Source organism: Simochromis diagramma, unplaced genomic scaffold, assembly GCF_900408965.1.
Source record: "Simochromis diagramma unplaced genomic scaffold, fSimDia1.1 OVJJ01000142.1, whole genome shotgun sequence".
In the NCBI taxonomy this organism is placed as follows: Eukaryota; Metazoa; Chordata; class Actinopteri; order Cichliformes; family Cichlidae; genus Simochromis; species Simochromis diagramma.
In genome coordinates, this window is record NW_024387061.1 from 1 (window position 1) to 17,854 (window position 17,854).

At 40.1% G+C, this 17,854-nt stretch overlaps 1 long non-coding RNA gene and 1 pseudogene across 1 annotated transcript; both read right to left on the reverse strand.

The window, feature by feature from the left end:
- Positions 1-5: 5 nt before the first annotated feature.
- LOC120742069 lies at positions 6-16,413 on the reverse strand (annotated as a pseudogene).
- A 79-nt stretch (positions 16,414-16,492) lies between these two features.
- LOC120742068 lies at positions 16,493-17,625 on the reverse strand. Its single transcript, XR_005697750.1, has 3 exons — positions 17,421-17,625; positions 16,791-16,928; positions 16,493-16,607 (listed from the first exon to the last, which is right to left on the reverse strand). It is a non-coding gene; the product is annotated as an uncharacterized LOC120742068 (long non-coding RNA).
- Between the last annotated feature and the right edge of the window lie 229 nt (positions 17,626-17,854).

Here is a 17,854-nt window from a genome sequence, read left to right on the forward strand (position 1 = left end):
AGCTGAGTGTATTCATTCACTCTCTCCACAGCTACAATATTGGTCTCCAGCTCTGAGGTCATCCTCACCAGCCAGTTGAGGGTCTGGGTTACCTGCAGAACCCCAACAGGAGAGAGGTCTGTGTTTACATTATTCCTGCATTTTAGTATTACCGCATACATAAACACTGATGAAATAGGGATAGAGTGTTTTTGTGACTGACATTAAGGGCATATGATACAGATAGGCCAACCACATTACTGTCAATAGAATCTCTGGAAATGACAGCAAACAGAGCAGCAAAAAAACACCATCAGGTTTCCAACAAACTCCAGACGTATGGCCAGCCATCTGTCAAGAAAACAAACCCCACAAATATGCACACAAACAAATTTTAGGGTCTCATCATTTAGTATCACATGCTTATCTGTGTTTGGTACACTGTTCAATGTCTGACCTGTCAGACACGATCCGCAGGTAGATACTTTTGAGGTTTTCATCTATAGTTACTTCATTGTGTTTAAGAAACCTTTCTTGATGCTTGTAGGCTCTTATCACTGACAGGCCGGACACGTCTCACCAAAGTGAGAGTATATCGGTGAGCGAGACACGAGTCCAGCCGACGCAGCTGTCTTGAAGCGGCAATATAAAAGCGCTGGGTGTAGAGAGAAAGACAAAACAAAATCAGCTTGCATTTCATATTATAGGAAAGTTAGGTTAGCTTTTTTTACATATCTTCTTTACCTTATTTAGCTTACCTGTACAAAGAAATAGATTAGAGCCAGAGGAATGATAACTATGGCAAAGAAAGGAGTTGCCATGCAGATGACAAATACTGTCCCCAGTACAGACATCAGACACAGAAGGCAGGAGCGCAAGGAAGCAGGAATGGCCTCATCTATGGTAAAAATGTCCTTTAGGATAATATTTGGAGAGTTAGTACTTATTTAAGTAAAACGTCAATTTTATTTATAGTGCACATGTAAAAACAGAAAAAATACATAATTAGCAAAATTATAAGTGTAAATAATACTAGAAGAATGAAGTCAATTATTATAAAAGCTAAAGTCAGGATATTGGAAAAAATGTCAATGATAAGTCATGGATGTTTATCAGTGACTAAACACTTTTAAAGATTTGAGTTGTTCCTGAGATTAGAGCTGTTCCAAAGAATACAGAGTCTTACTGTCATGGTCCTGGGTCATGTGACCCAGCGTTTTGTGTTTATTATTATGATTATGATTATTATGATTATTATTATGTATTCTGTTTGTGGTTCTGTTTGTGGTTTCGGGTTCTGTTCTTCCTCTGTTTAGTGTTTAGTCATCCCTGCCCGTGTGTTCCCTCTGTTCCTCGTCTGTACCTTTGTCTTCTGAGACCAGTCTGTGTATTTCCTGTTTTACTTTGAAAGTCGGTGTCTGATGTCAGTGTGTTCAGTTTTGCAACCCTCCCAGTTTGTCATGTTAACTAGGTTCAGTCGTGTCTCCCTCCTGTGTGTAGTTTCCCTGTTTCTCTGTGTATTTATAGTGTGTGTCCTCTCGTGCTCGCCGCTGGTCTGTCTGTGTTGTCTCCCTGAGTCACTCTGTGTTACTTCCGTGCGTTTCCCCCCTGCTGTCCTTCTTTGGATTAAGGTTTCAGGTTTGTTTTACTACTTCCCCAGTTTAGGGCTGTATCCCAATTCAGGGTCTGCAGCCTTAAAGTACGCAGCCTCAACGATCCTCAAGGGCCGCGTACTCAAAGACCGCTAAGGCCGGAAGTGCGAGGCTTGTGTAATGGGACGGTCTAGCCTCCGTTGCGCTGATAACTGTTGTTTATCAATAACGTTAAAAAAAAAAAAAAAAGCCTCCGTTGCGCTGCCCAGGTTGCCTAGCAACCATGATACTAACCACAGTAATGTTTAATGTTCTTCGTTATTAAACATTTGCACACAATTAAGTGACATATATTCAGTACTTAAAGTGTACTCTTCGGCCGCCCCTCATCCGCCGTTTTTTTGTCTGCAAATTTATCCACATCCCATCGCCGCGCTATGCATTCTGGGAATATGTTGGGCCACGAAGTCTACACTGCCACAGCCTTAAAATTCAGGGAAATGAAGGACGCATTTCAGGGACGCATTTTCGAGCAGCCTTGAATTGGGACAGCCTTCGCCGCTGTGACGTAATTGGCCTTGAAGTCCGTGCTTTAAGGCTGCAGACCCTGAATTGGGAGACAGCCTAGGTTTCCTTTAGGTTCTGCACATCTTCTGCGTAAAAGCTCGAAGAGTTGAGCGTGCATGGGCAGAAATGTTGAGAGTGCAAGCAACACATTGCGAGCGGAGCGCAAGTGCAAAAACTGAGCGAGAGGGGCTGCTAATTGTGTGTGTGTATGGATAATAGCAAACAATGAAATACATTTTTTGCACGCAGCAATGAATTTTGTTCACTCAAATTTAGCTTTTCTTCGCTCAAAATAATTTCTCCTCAAACGGCAACACTTGCACCTGCATTTTTTTTACGTGCGCTCAATTTTTTTTTATGTGCGCTCAGAAAAGTGGCACAAAAATAACGCCATAACCGCTAGCCGTGACACTTACAGCCATTCTAACGACTTAATAATTTAATGATTAATTATTTGTCCGTTAAGACCCTTTTGTTGGTGTAAGCAGGATGTGAGGATACAAGAGAAATTAGCTCCTTCTTCCCTTTTTCAACAAGTGGCTGAATTTAGTAACCGCAGCTAACAGAGACAACAGATCTACACACATATTACAACATTAACGCAAATAGGTGATTTGGGACTGTGCAGATAAAACTGAAATGAATTGAACAGCATATTGATTTATTGAATATATTCATATTAAATTCATATTGACTCATAGGGAGTCATCTAATTGTTTGAGGGATTTTTCTTAATTGTTGTAAGAGCTTTACCTTTACAATACAATGTACCTTTAGTGACTGTTATTGTGTGTCAGCACCAGATAAAATTGAACTGAACTGCATACTTGAGGAGGCACTTGGGAAGAAAGCCTCTTTAAAGAACGACTTAAGGAGAGAACAATTTTAAGAATATTAGGATTGTATTAAAAAATGTGAGATAAAGTGGGAAAAAATTAAATAATACAAGTGGATATACAACTTGCAGAAAACACAAATAAAGCCTTTTTAAAAAATTTTATGTTTCGTTTTTTTCAATTTTTAGCACTGTTATTTTAGAAATGACATTAAAAACTAGTTATACTTTGTATTTGTAATCATACAAGCCACAAGAAGATAAAAATAAATATTGAAAACTATGAAAAGAATCCTTAAAAAGTGAACTACAAGACCCTACCTTTGCAAAGCGGTTGATCACTCTTCCAATAGGTGAAGTGTCAAAGAAAACCATAGGAACTCGCAGGATGTTGTTAAGAAGTCGTGAATGCAGGATACGAGATGCATCAATGGAAGCATTGGCTAGGAGCAGTGTGCCAAGGAACACAAAGAGGCCTGCAATAAAAACAAGAAAGTTTCTAAATAATAGAACTACATTTTTAAACAAAGACAAATCCACTGTGGACAGAACCTTGAACTTACAGTAACACTCAGGTGTGCTTTTTCCTGCCTACTGATATAAAATGGCTGTTATTATTACAAAATAATATTTATTTTCAAAAATGCTAATTGTCATTAAGAATCTTGTTAATTGGAGACCAGACCAGGTTTGGATGTTCAGAAATTCTTAATGACAAAGTTTAGCTTGTATGAAATTCAGGGTTGCAGGGGCTGGAGCCTCTCTGCTGCCACAGGGCAAGAGGGAAGGCACAAGCTGGACAAATCGACAGTCTGTCGCAGGGCTATAATGACACACAAATAGTATTTCACTTTTTTCAAATTCAATTCTTATTCTTATAAAAAAAAAAAAAAAGTTCAATCAGTAATATATGTACTGCATGTAAAGCTAAGCTCAAGATGAACCAAGGTCCAAATTGCCAGTCTTTTTACAATATAAAGTAGCTGGAATAAAACATATCACTTTGATCAATGTAATTGGTCACCCATTCACAATACGAAAGAGCAACTGTGGAACAGGGGGTTGGGAAGCGCATCTGTAACTGGAAGGTCGCCGGTTCGAGCCCGGGCTCTCTGTCGTTGTGTCCTTGGGCAAAACACTGGTGTTGGCCAGAGGGGCTGATGGCGCAATATGGCAGCCTCGCTTCTGTCAGTCTGCCCCAGAGCAGCTGTGGCTACAACTGTAGCTTGCCTCCACCAGTGTGTGAATGAATAGTGGCATTGTAAAGCGCTATATAAATGCAATTCATTAAATGTACACACTTTTGGTGATTTTAATATCATATGAAAAGAAAAAACATACTTGAATGGTGCAAATAAAATACTGTTAAAGAACTAATAAATAACAAATGTTTTCCCTCCCTTTGTACTCCTCTCTACTTTTATACTCATCTCCACCCTCTACATCAGCCCCATCATTCCCCCAGACCGAACAGCTCTGAAGCATCCACCTTATTTTTGTTTTGTTTTTCATTGATTTGTTTAGTTTTATTACACTTTTTTTATTACACTGAGTAGTTTAGCTTGAGAAGATTCAGTTCAGCTTAACAGAATTCTGTATATAAACAAATTCCTCCTAATTATTAACATAAAAAGTTATAGGTGCCTATGCACTTTGCAGCATGGGTCCCTGTGACAAAGGACCTAACGCACACAGTGCACAAGTCCTCTAGTACAATAAAAAGACTGGATGTTTAGGTTGTCTATATAGCGCTCTAAAAATGAGTGGATCCTAAATAACAGAGTAGGGAATTTTCCTGTCTGTAAGACATAAAGTTCCTTAACGTTAATTTGCACGAACCTGAAAATATTTGCAAATACAAAAGGAATGACTGTTTTATTACCCTGAGCCACTCCAAGAGCTCCGAACACTCCCACCCTTGTGTCCCTCTTCCAGGAAGGGTATGTCATGTTGTAGTACTCCACAGAATCACTGGTCCAGTCACTCAGCCACAAATTCTGACCGATGAAAGCAACGTTTTGGATGAAGTAAATCAGGAAAACCATGGCAGAATATCCCCAGCCCATGGCTCGCAGGTGCTGCAGGAACACTGCAAGCTTCACCTGGAAATCAGCGCGAGACGGCACTCAGGAAACAAGCAATCATTTGTTGTAATCTTGCGCTAGTTGTACAAAAACATTTTGTTACCTGTCCTGTTTCCATAGTTTCCTTCTCTATAAGCTTCTGGCCTTTCTGTGGTTCATCAGCATTTGCAGATTTTTTAATGGAAATATTTCTTCTTAATCTGACACTAAAAAAAATAGAGGAAAAGAATGAAATGGACATTCTGCTAAAGATGGTGTTTGAGACAAGCTGCTTCATTGGTTTCATCTGCAACTTTAACAAGCTCGAACCTGCCATTGCGCTGGCTGCGGCGGATGCTGTTTTCTCGCCTCAGTGTAAGAGAAACAGTATCCTCCGAAGCACCATCAGGTTGGGCATCGTCTCCATCTGGGATGAGCTCAAAGTCTTCTGCGTCCTGGCCCTCACCTAAATTAACAATATACATGGTGTTTTATATATATGGCAGTAATTTATGGTATTTGGGTCAATATGTGAACAACATCAACACAAAGTATTCATAAAAGATGACAAAAAGAAATTTAATTCATTCATATTTGTGATGTATAATTTTAGCATAGGTTTTGGTTGTACAGCTAACAAAAACATGTGATGTGTGCAGATTATATTCCTAATATACTAAGAAAAGGTTGTAATTACCTGTTTCTGAATTTCTCTGATTGCTCGGCTCTTTGGCATATGTGTCGAGAAACTTAGAAAAAGTTCCTCCACTGGCACGAAGGTTTTCATAGGATCCAACTTCAGAAATGACTCCATTCTCCAAAACCACTATTTCATCCACGTAAGGCAGGAAGCTTATGCCATGAGTCACCAGGATACGAGTCTGTATGGTCAGAATTCACCAATCAAATAGGGTTAGATAGGATTTACAAAAACATTGTTAAGTATTAAAGGAAAAGAAAGAAAAAAACATAAATTATGTTTAAATATGTTTATAAATTGTATTTATCAAAAAGAGAATATGTTTCAGTTCACAGACTGAATTAACAATAATTGGGTTTAATCATTTAAAAATCAGTTATAAAGCCAAACCTTTTCTAACTTGTAATTCCATTTCCGAGTGGCTTTTATTCCTAACCTTTCATAATTAGCTATTCAGTTATCCTGGTCATTTAGTGTGATATTTAGCCTATTGTAACCTCTATGTAATGCTCGGGTCCTGGGTAAAATGATGTAAAATACTATAAATTAGACGCCATGTTTCTAAGCAAGTAACAGCTGGAATATCCTGTGCAGAAAGTATTTGTCAAGATTCCTCAGAAGAAATTAAATGGGAAATGGTCGAGTTTTTTTCACTTTAAATACTGATTTCTATTAAAATATTAATTTTAAAGTAAAATGTTTAGCATATGTTTTTTTTTTTGATATACAATTTTATTTGTTTATCAAGAATAGCATAAAACAACACAACCAAACAGAGAAGAAGAAAGAAGAAAAAAAAAAAACACCCCAAAAAAAACCCACATCCACACAGACACACAAAAAAACATATTTTCACTCAATTACCCACAGATATAGAAGAGAAAAAGATAAACTCCAAGAATGAATTGTCCTTTACACTTGCTTCCTATTTAACTGAGAACATCTTAATCGCAACCACCCCCCTCAACAGTTGGGACAAATCATTTGGCAAATAAGAAAGCAAAGGGGACCAAACATTGAGAAAGAGACCCTCATTTCCTCCTAAAATAGCAGCAGTTCTTTTGTGAGGAATAACTTTAAATAATTCTCTGTACCACAACGCCACAGAGGGAGGTTTATCCTTAACCCAATTAATGAGAATACATTTCCTAGCTACCAGCAATAGTTTGTGACATAATTTGCGCTGCAAGTGATTCAATGTTAATTCTTTTGAGGGTAGGCCAAGAAGAAGTACCCGGGGTCCCTTGAATCAGGTTGTTAAAAATATTACTTAGTTCTTGAGATATGAAGCTCCAAAATCTTTTGATTAATTACATTCCCAAAAGTAATGGAAAAAAGTGCCAGTTTCTTTTGACATTTACTACAAAGATAGGAAATATGAGGTGCAATCTTATGCAAGACATTAGGAGCTATATAAAGGCGATGTATGATTTTGTATTGGGTTTCTCGCAAGCGGTTACAAGTAAAGTGGAACTACTCATGTTAATGGCTCCTTTCCACTCCTCTTCGGTATATTGATTATTAAGATCTCTCTCCCATTTATAAATAGCGCTCAGTGTGTTGCTACTAAGAGTATATAGGAGAGAGTAAAAAGCTGAGATAAAACGAGTTCTGTCTTTTCGCTTAATAAGAAATGTCTCAATATCATCATATATAACTATTTCTGAAGACTGTGGAATTCTAGAATGAACGAAGTTGCGAACCTGGAGAAAGCCAAAAAAGTGGTCTCTAGGAATATTAAAATTTGACTGCAATTGCTCAAAGTTCATCAGTGTGTTGTTTTGATACAAATCGCCAATTACCCTTAATCCCTTTTTGTGCCACTTATCGAACATGCTACAAGACATTCCTGGAACAAAACCTTTGTTTCTCAGTAAAGGAGTCAAGAATGAAGTGCAATCTTCTCTACCCAACCTTTTACGCATTTCCCCCCAGACCCTTATTGTATTATAATGATTGGGTTATTCTTAATCCCCATTTTAATATTGTTAGCATATGTTTTTAAGCACAAACCTTGTCTTTAAGTAATCCATTGGGTCCAATTACATTTTCAAATAGATGCTTTCCTACATGTGAGTCCACAGCAGACAAAGGGTCATCTAATAGATAGATATCAGCCTGACTGTAGACTGCTCTGGCTAAGCTCACACGCTGCTTTTGACCCCCTGAGAGATTGATACCCTGAAAAGAGAAGAAAGGAGGGGAAAAGAGACACACTCTTTTAGCCTTTCCTTTATAATCAGAAGAGCTCTTCTGTTTTGTTACTTTTTTGTCATGTATTTAAGAAACAAATATTTTACATATGTTTACAATAAACGCCATACACAGTATTTGCATACAGGAAAAATATTTGTGTAACCAAAAACCTGAACCTTTCAAGTGTAACTCACTTTCTCTCCAATCTCAGTGAGGTCTCCTCCAGGCAGCAGCTCAAGGTCAGGGGCAAGAGCACAGGCCTGTATGACCTTTTTGAAGTTCTCTTCCTCATGTGGAGATCCAAACAAGATATTATCCTTCAAAGTAGCATTTTGGATCCAGGCTTGCTGCGGTACAAAAGCAAGAGAACCCTGGAAAGAAACAAATTATGACTCAATTACAGATGTCTCACTACATCTGTCTTATCATAAAAAAACCTGGCATCCACACATTTTTATCCAGACCAAACACTACAGTGGCTAGGTGAAAAACAAAATCATTTTACTGGAAATCTAAGAGAACAGTTTTATTCTGTGGGTAAAATGGTTTGAGTTATAAGCAAATCATCTGCCTCCATTTCACAAAATTTGTGCAGAAATATTTCTTTATTCAGCTGTTTTTTCCTTCAATACTGATGAGTTTAGACCAGATTATCAAAACTGGCTTGAATGAATTAGGCTGGTGATGTTTTTTTTATTTATGCATCTTTACTTTGTTTCTTAAAGTCTTTAATGTTTAATTGTTGAATTATTTAAAAAAATTAAAATATTGTATTGTGATTGTTAAATTATACGCTTTTTGTGCTCCTTGAATGTAACTACTACTATGTAGATCACAAAACGTTTATGCTTTTCATGTAGAAATACTGTTTTCAGTGGGAGTCTATGAGTCTAAATACACTATGAACTTTTTGGGATATCCTTATCTGGATGATTGAGAATGCATAGATACTGCTATAGAGGAATTTTATACTTTTAGTCATTAAATAAACTCAGTAAATGATTCAATCAACATTGATTTTCTCTGTATTTAAAAAACAAAAAAATAACGAACATAATTTCTTTATAGAATAATAAAGTATTCTGCCTTCGTGAGAGATGAGGGAAGGCGCTGAAGTAAAAACTGAAGCAAACTTAATTGATTGTGCCACAAGTCATGCTACATGTTGAGTTAAAAAACAAAAAAACATTTGTGTGAACATTTGTGTTATTTTAGTTAAGACGTAATTAGATGTTATGGATTTACATGTTTTTTTAACACACACTGATAATACAAAACGGGAAAAAAGCCAATTCCATAATGTTGATAAACCCTTTGGTACTGTGCATCTCTCCAAGGAGGGCTGACATAAGAGACGACTTTCCTGACCCAACAGCTCCCACTACGGCAACCAACCGCCAGGCTCAATGTCCAAATTCACACGGACACACATAATAACTATACTCAATGCTGTGAACACATCAGGGGCAAATAAACAGACTTGAAAAACTTAAGCAATGCTAAAAAATTCCCGGTGAACATCTCACAGTTAATTAAGTTAACTAGTACTTTTTGATGACCAACACAGACATACTCTTTCAGCAGAGGCTTTGCATCTTTTTCCCAAGCAAAGGAACCATCACATACGCTCACAGCAGTATCTAAAAAATGAACACAGACCAAGACAGAGCTTAACAGATGATCCGCACACATAAAAACTGTGACTAACTTCAATCTTCAGCTGTAGAACAAGTGCAAATTCTAATGGTGAACATACTGAAACTGGGGTCTTGGCGCACAATGTCACTGTCGATGTCTTCCCCTGCCAGAAACTTCTCCAGGCGCTTCTTAGACACTGCTGTCTGAAAATTCAAAGAACAGGTTAAGTTTGATGTTATCACAGGCTTGATACATGTGTGTGATGTAGCTTGTTCACTTACTTGTACAATGGAAGCAATGAGCATGGGCAGCGTGGCAAGAGGAGCTGGAGGATGTTGAAGAGAGAGATGGAAGTAAAAGCTCTCTCAGCAGTTAACACATTATCGCTGCTCACACTAACAAATACTGCAAACGTGGCCAGAGAAACCTGAAAGTACAGATAGTTTAAGAAAAAAGGTTGTTTACCATTGGAATCTAGTCTCTGTGAAGCTCTCTGACAGAACTCACCAGAGCTGGACTGCAGCGGAAGGTAAGGATGGAGATGGACTGTAGGTAGGCAAACTTCTTCATGACTTTTAGTTCTTCCCCTCTAATGTCTTCCACCTGCTTCTGGAAGGATGGCTCCCAAGCATACAGCTTCAGAATCTGGTGGGAGACAAAAGAAAAAGACAGTGAGGAGGCAGTGAGGCAGAAGGAAGTACTTATGGTCCAAGTTACTGAATGCAGTTTCATGAAGCATCAAAGCCTTACATGTAAGGAAGGCATCTACATACACCAGATACACTGAATAAGGGAGCTCACCTTGATCCCATTTAGAATTTCATTCATGATTTTCATTCTCTTATCTTTAAAGTTCATGTTCTCTATCTGAAAAGAGACACAATGTAGCTCATGTTAAACAGGCAATAAGACAATACTAATAAAGTGTTTTGAACAGCAATTATTCTGTGTAATTCATTGAAAAACCCCCCCAACTTTTTCACCAGCAAGAATCGCATGTGAAAGTTACAGTGATCACTTTTCACATTATATTAATATTAATTAAACGCCTGCATGCTGCGTCACTCAATTGTCTATCTACTTTTGAGCCTCTGAAAGTGGGCGGACTGTATCAAAATGTATTAAACAGTCAATGCAATACTTTAGTTAAACATCTTGAATAACACTTTAAAATTTGCAGTGTAATCTCATCTTGAATTATCTTGATTTAGAATCTCGCACAGAGGTGTACAGAAGATTTGGCTAGTATTTCCCCTGACCTGGAGTTTTCTGGCCTTGGTTGCTAGCAGTGCATTGGTTGGAATTAGTAACACCATGACTCCCAGTCCTGCCAACACAGAAGGTCCTAACTCCAGCCACAGGAAAACAATGGATATGATGATCTGCAGAGGGCAGGACCACAGCAGGTGGATAGAGGTGGTCACATCATTGAAGCGCTGGGCATCTGCTGACATCAGGTTCACCGTTTCCCCTACTGTTGACTCCTTACGAGTGTCATTGGACACCACTAATGCCTTAGAAAAGGGATAAAAAGGGCAAATTAATTAGAAAGTGGGGTGAAAATTAAGTAAGAGAAGCATATAAGTGATATTTTGTCTTACTCTGTATGTTTTAGTACATCAACAAAGCAGGAGATGGGTCTTTGTGTCACTTTTTTTTAAACCATAATCCTACTCTAACCCTATATATTGAAAAAAGCAAAGCTGACCTTATCTAAGAAATAATGTAAATAGTTTTTCTGTGACAAGAATGTGCTGATAAAAGTTATTTATAACTGAAACATCTGACAACTGACTTAAGCAGAAAATTATGACTAGTAATTTTTTTCTTCTAATGTGTAACAGTAATTTATATTATACAGCATTTGATTTTTTTTCACACCAATATCAATAAATGGTGTTCTGTCACTCCTGTTTTTACCTTTTTATACACAGCAGCCATAAGTGCAGTGCAAACCTTCATCCCCAGCACATGGCAGCGCTGGAAATACTGCGTAGGGTCAGAGACTGTAGCAGAACCACCACCATCAGCAACACTGCATACAAATAGCCCTCCCAGGCATATCTGGATTTGTCCTGAGTGAACGAGATCATCAATCTAGGAAAAACAGAAAAAAGAAGAAAACATGCTAATCTCCAGCTTCATCTTTAGCACTTATCTAACAATGTCCTCATTTCATCCTGCCACTCCTGTTATCGGTTATGAATGACTAGTGTCAAGACATGAGGTACAGAGAGAGATTAAAGACCCCCTGCCTTCTTCTCATCACATCAGAGAGAGGGTGAAAAGGCTTAACATCCCTTTTTTTTAAAGTGATTTATAGTTTTAATCTTTTTTTATCCTCATTTTATTTTTTTTTTTTTTATTTTTGTTTAAAGATAAATCAAAATATAAGCTTGATCAATATGTTAAATGAGAAATGTAGTTTGAGTAGTGAAACAGTCTAGATTTTGTGTCTGTAGACATGATCCAACTTAGTTCTTTACCTATTGGTGTCAGCAATGTGAAGGATGTCTCTTAAATGTTCAAATGTCATGAGATCTTATATGTTAAGAATTACGAAGAAAATGTAAAGAAGTGTTGTTGAAGTAAACTTTGATTAATCAAATACATATTGTGTGGTTGGACATCAGATGATCCTAAGTGAACAATGTGCTGAATGACTAGATAGGAGGAGAGAGAAGGGGGGGCAAAAAGGCACTTGGGAGAGTATAAAAGAGAGCGCCCAAATGCATTCTTTGCTCTTCCCTTCATCTGCTGCGAGATGAACAGTTCAGAAGATTGGATCTCAAAGTGAACTTTGTGCCTGACGGTGGTCAGGACTACAGAACACTGAGATAAGCACATCTTCAGACCTGGGCGTGCCTGTCTCCTCTCCAGTGTTAAGAAAAAACTCAGCATTAACTCATTATAATTTTCGTACAATTAAAGTCTAAATTGTTGATATTCACCTTTTAACCCGTTGTGAAACAGTACAGGTAAAAATCTGAGTATTGACCCATTTTAATGTAAATAGCTCTTACAGGTTACTTCAGCCCTTTACACATAACATACCCTTGAGGCCTACTGTCAAGCCCTCTAAAGCTAACCCACTTAAATACCAAGCACACCAATAAAGAGGGGAGCCGCTGTAACTATGTGCCTGACGGAGGCCAGGACTTGCAAGGGCTACTCGGGTCCCTGGCTTTTATCAGATAAGCAGATAAGACATACGGATGATTTTGAGACCATTAAAGCTGGGCGAGCTCCCTGAGCCACATCAGCCCCATGTGAACTCTGCATTGCCTGCTGGGTAATACTCATCCAGCGATTAGAACTTCTTAAACAGAGAGCTGACCCAGACTTCCTGTATAGGCGTGCTGGTCCCGCCGACTGACAATAGGGAATAGTTAACCCAAGGATTGTAAAAGGTAACTGTTAAGTGAATAAAAAAAAAAAAAACATCTGTGACAGATAATTGTATACATTCCTTTCCTTTTGTTAAGGAATATATATATTTTTTAGTACTTATTTTCTGATTATTTTTGTTTATGCAGACCAGAATATTAAGAGGCAACTTTTCACTCATTAAGTGTTTTAAAGGTCATAAATTGCTGAGCAAGACTGGAACACGGTGCAGAACAGGAAACTGTGCAGAACAGGGAGTCTTGTGCAGAGCTGCAGAGGCAGAGTGTAGCGCAGAAGTTGTTTTGATCAAAACTGTGTGTGACGTGTAAGTACCAAAATAACAGGAGAGGGAGCTGACTATAATATAGGTTATAGGCTTCTAATGCTTCAGATCAGGTCTACACGCATTCAGGTCCAGACCAAAAGGCTAGGCAGTGCATGTATCACCTACGACAACTGAGGAGCCCTACAACATCCAGAGCCTTCAGGTACTCAGGGCGGACCTCATCAACACCAGGGGGCTCTGCCACCAAGGAGTTGTTTAACTGCCTCAGTGACCTCGCCCCCGGAAACTGGCGGGTCATTCCCCTCATCCCCAGACTCTGCTTCCTCCTTGGAAGACGTGTCAGTGGGATTAAGGAGGTCCTCGAAGTATTCCTTCCACCGCCTGACAATTTTCTCAGTAGACGTCAGCAGCGCTCTGCCAGCACTATACACAGTGCAGGTAGAGCACCGCTTTCCCCTCCCGAGACGCCTGGACGGTTTGCCAGAATCTCTTCGAGGCAGTCCGAAAGTCTTTTTCCATGGCCTCTCCGAACTCCTCCCACACCCAAGTTTTTGCTTCAAGCCACTGCCCGAGCTGCATTCCGCTTGGCCTGTCGATACCTGTTGGCTGCCTCCGGAGTCCCACAGGCTAACCAAGCCCGATAGGACTCCTTCTTCAGCCTGGTGGCTCCCTTCACCTCTGGTGTCCAGCATTTGGTTCGGGGATTACCACCACGGCAGGCACCAACCACCTTGTGGCCGTAGCTCAGTGCAGCAGCTTTGGCAATGGAGACGCTGAACATGGTCCATTCGGACTCAATGTCCCCAGTCTCCCTCAGAATGCTGTTGAAGCTCTGCCAGAGGTGTGCGTTGAAGATCTCGCAGACTGGGGCCTCAGCTAGACGTTCCAGCACACCCTCACTACGCGTTTAGGTGCACCGGGTCTGTCCAGCGTCCCTCCTCCGCCACCTGATCCAACTCACCACCAGGTGGTGATCAGTTGACCAGCTCAGCTCCTCTCTTTACTCGAGTGTCCAGAACATATGGTCGCAGGTCTGGTGATACGATTACAAAATCGATCATCGACCTATGACCTAGAGCATCCTGGTGCCACGTGCACTTATAGACACTCTTATGTTCGAACAAGGTATTTGTTATGGCCAAACTGTGATTTGCACAGAAGTCCAATAACAAAACACGGCTCGGGTTTCAGATTCGGGAGGCCGTTCCTCCCAATCACACCCCTCCAGGTCTCGCTGTTGTTGCATTGAAGTCAAAGTCTCCCAGCAGGACAACAGGGGTCTTCAGGTGCAGCACCTTGTAAAATGTCTCCTCTTCGGGGGTGCCCGGCCGGGCCCCATGGACTAGGCCCGGCCGCCAGACGCTTGCCCCGGGCACCCTCCCCGGCCTGGCTCAGGGCGGGGCCCCGGTAACCCTATCCCGGGCAGGGTTAGACTGTTCCCTCGATGTTCTCTTCATAAGGGTCTTCTGAATCGCTCTTTGTCTGGTCCCTCACCCAGGACCAATTTGCCATGGGAGACCCTACCAGGGGGCAAAAGCCCCAGACAACATAGCCCCTGGGATCCCTGGGACACACAAACCCCTCCACCACGATAACGTGTAGCGATTCAAGGAGAGGGGTCTCTCCAAAGATCCTCAGGATTTTCTATACAGGCACTGTGGAGAGCATCCTCACACAGAACATGACATCGTGGTTTGGGAAACAGCTGTGTGAAGGACCAAAAGCTCTCCAGAGAGTGATCCGTACAGCAGAAACGCTGCTGCACGATTGCTCTCCCCCCGCTTCAGTACACCTACACCAGGAGATGCCGGACTAGAGCAGGCAGATACTGAAGGACCCGTCCCATCCTGGCAACAAACTGTTCCAACTTCTGCAATCTGGTAGAAGGTTCCGCAATCATCCGGGCAAGGACAGAGAGACTCAAGAGGAGCTTCTATCTCCAAGCCATCCGGGCCCTAAACACACACACATCCGCCCTCTCAAATCATCTATAATTGACTGAGACAGGACTCTCTTCCAGGACACTCTAAACCCAGGCACAATGTACATTTCAATTCCTTTAATTTTAAATATGTGACAAATAAAGAACTTGAACCTTGACCTTGATATGCAGATGCTTACATCGTGTGGATCTCTCTTCCGGGAAGATAATATATTGAATAAAATGATTATACATACTTTGACCACTCTGAGTCTGCATCTTCTCTGTCCAGTAGAAAAATAAAAAGAACTGGGCTTTCAATATTTTCCTTTCTTTTTGAAAAAGTATGCATCAGAAAGTCAGAACAGTGAACTATTAAGAGACCACTGTAGTCCAATACAGGGTACAACACAGCTGAGTTGCTGGTTTAAGTCCAGCGACATTGTACAAGCACAACATTGTTCTTCTCTTAAATCTGTTGTTTTATTTCTGTAACCTTCTGTAATATCTTACTCACTTAAGAAGCTGAGGACTGACAAAGGTTAACACATCCTGCAGAAGTTTGAAGCAGACAGATTCAATCAGAATCCTTTTAAAGGTCTTGTAAATGGTGGTAATCAGCCATGAATTGGGATAGTTCTCTTCCTCCTTATTGTCCTTTTTCTTCTTTTCATCTTCCTTCTTCCCCCTTTCCTCCTAAAAGAACAGATCGTTTAAACACAGTTGATGAGATTTATTCAGAAAAAAACATAGTGATGTTGATTAGTGGTGTTATTAAAATCCGTTTAGACTGTAGCTCAATATAGTGTACATGTGTGTGGAAGTGTTTGAATGCTCTCACCATCATTAGTACATCCTGACTGACTCCTTTTCCCAGACCACTGGAAAGGCCATTTTGCTGTGGGTCTTCCTGGGCACTGTCTCTGGTTTTAGCTGATTTCTTCTTCATCTTGTTCTGGAATCGGACCCTAGCTGCATCCAACTCAGGCTTCATGAAATGCTGGAAACGCTCATTGATGAAAGCAGTGCTATCACTCTCATTCAGATCCCACATGTCCTCCTGAACCAGAGGTTGTTTGTAGCCTTTTAAGACCATACTGTAAAAACAATGAAAAGACATGGAGCACATATGTAGGTGCTTGTTAAGATTCCTACTATACTGACTTTAATGTTACCTGTTTAACCAGTTTAAAGTGATTCTGCTCAAAAATGGTGCACCTGCTTCAGGATTCTGTGGATAAAAACAAGATTAACATCTGACTCCTTATGAACTTTGCCCTCAGAAAACAAACAAGCAAAACCAATAACAAATAAAGGGTACCTTTTTATAAAGTCTTTAGCTTCTGGGGGAATATCAGCCACAGTAGAAAGAACTAATGAAATCAGTTCAAGCCCAAAAGAAATGTAGAAAAGGCTGAAACGTGGGACATCACGGACCTCGCCCTAATTGCCAAAAATGAGAGAAAGAAAATCTTTAAAGGGTCCCGAAGAAAAATGAAAATGGTGTGTTATGCAACACATGGAGAGCTAAAAGTCAATCATATCAAGTTATTGCACCATGTCTGAGTAAATCTACTATTTGTCTTCTACTTTAAATCCAACTTGATTACATGTCTTCACTCATACCAGTCTGAGAGCCTCTCGTAGGAGGGTCTGGAAAGGAAAGATGTCACACACTACAAGGAGCAACCAGAAGAGGAAAATAGAGGCAGAGTCTATTGCTCCTTCCCGTCTTAATCCTTCATGGCAAAGCAGGACAAGGATCTAACAAAGAAGACACATCAGAACATAAAAACAAATCCTTTCAAATTTAAATAAATAAATATAAAGGGGGCAGCACGGTGGCACGGTGGTTAGCACTGTTGCCGCACAGCAAGAAGGTCCTGAGTTCAATTCCACCATCAGGCTGGGGTCTTTCTGTGTGGAGTTTGCATGTTCTCCCCGTGTTTGCGTGGGTTCTCTCCGGGTACTCCGGCTTCCTCCCACCGTCCAAAGACATGCAGCTAGTGGGGATAGGTTAATTGGATAATCCAAATTGCCACTAGGTGTGAATGTGTGAGTGAATGTGAGTGTGAATGGTTGTCTGTCCCTATGTGTTAGCCCTGCGACAGACTGGCGACCTGTCCAGGGTGTACCCCGCCTTTCGCCCTATGACAGCTGGGATAGGCTCCAGTGCCCCCCGCGACCCTGAAAAGGATAAGCGGAAGCGAATGGATGGATGGATGGATGGATAAATATAAAGGTTGCTCAATTTACCCATGTGATTGCAAATAAAACTGGATTTGTGTAGTATGCAGCAGCATTTTCTGAAGATTGGTCACTGTTTGGACCAAAATCTTCTCCTAGTGTGACTCCCAGGTGTGCTATGGCCGTCAGGAACAACAGAGACACCACAAGCTGAAGGAAGAAAACACAGACCAGACAGGAGAATAAATCATGTTATTTTATGCAAAAAAATTTTTTTAATAATCTTTTGCATAAACTTTTAACCAATACTATGTTTTTTTTTTCATGAGATAACAAATACTTAAAAATAAGTTCTTTCCCTTCATTCCTTCAAGGTTTTAGAGAAGTGATAACAGATGCTTAAAATATGCAGAATGAGACATCTCTTTGCCCTTTTGTTGTAAATGACTTGTCCTTTCCATGTTAGAACATTTCATACACAGTATATGCATTTATAATAAACT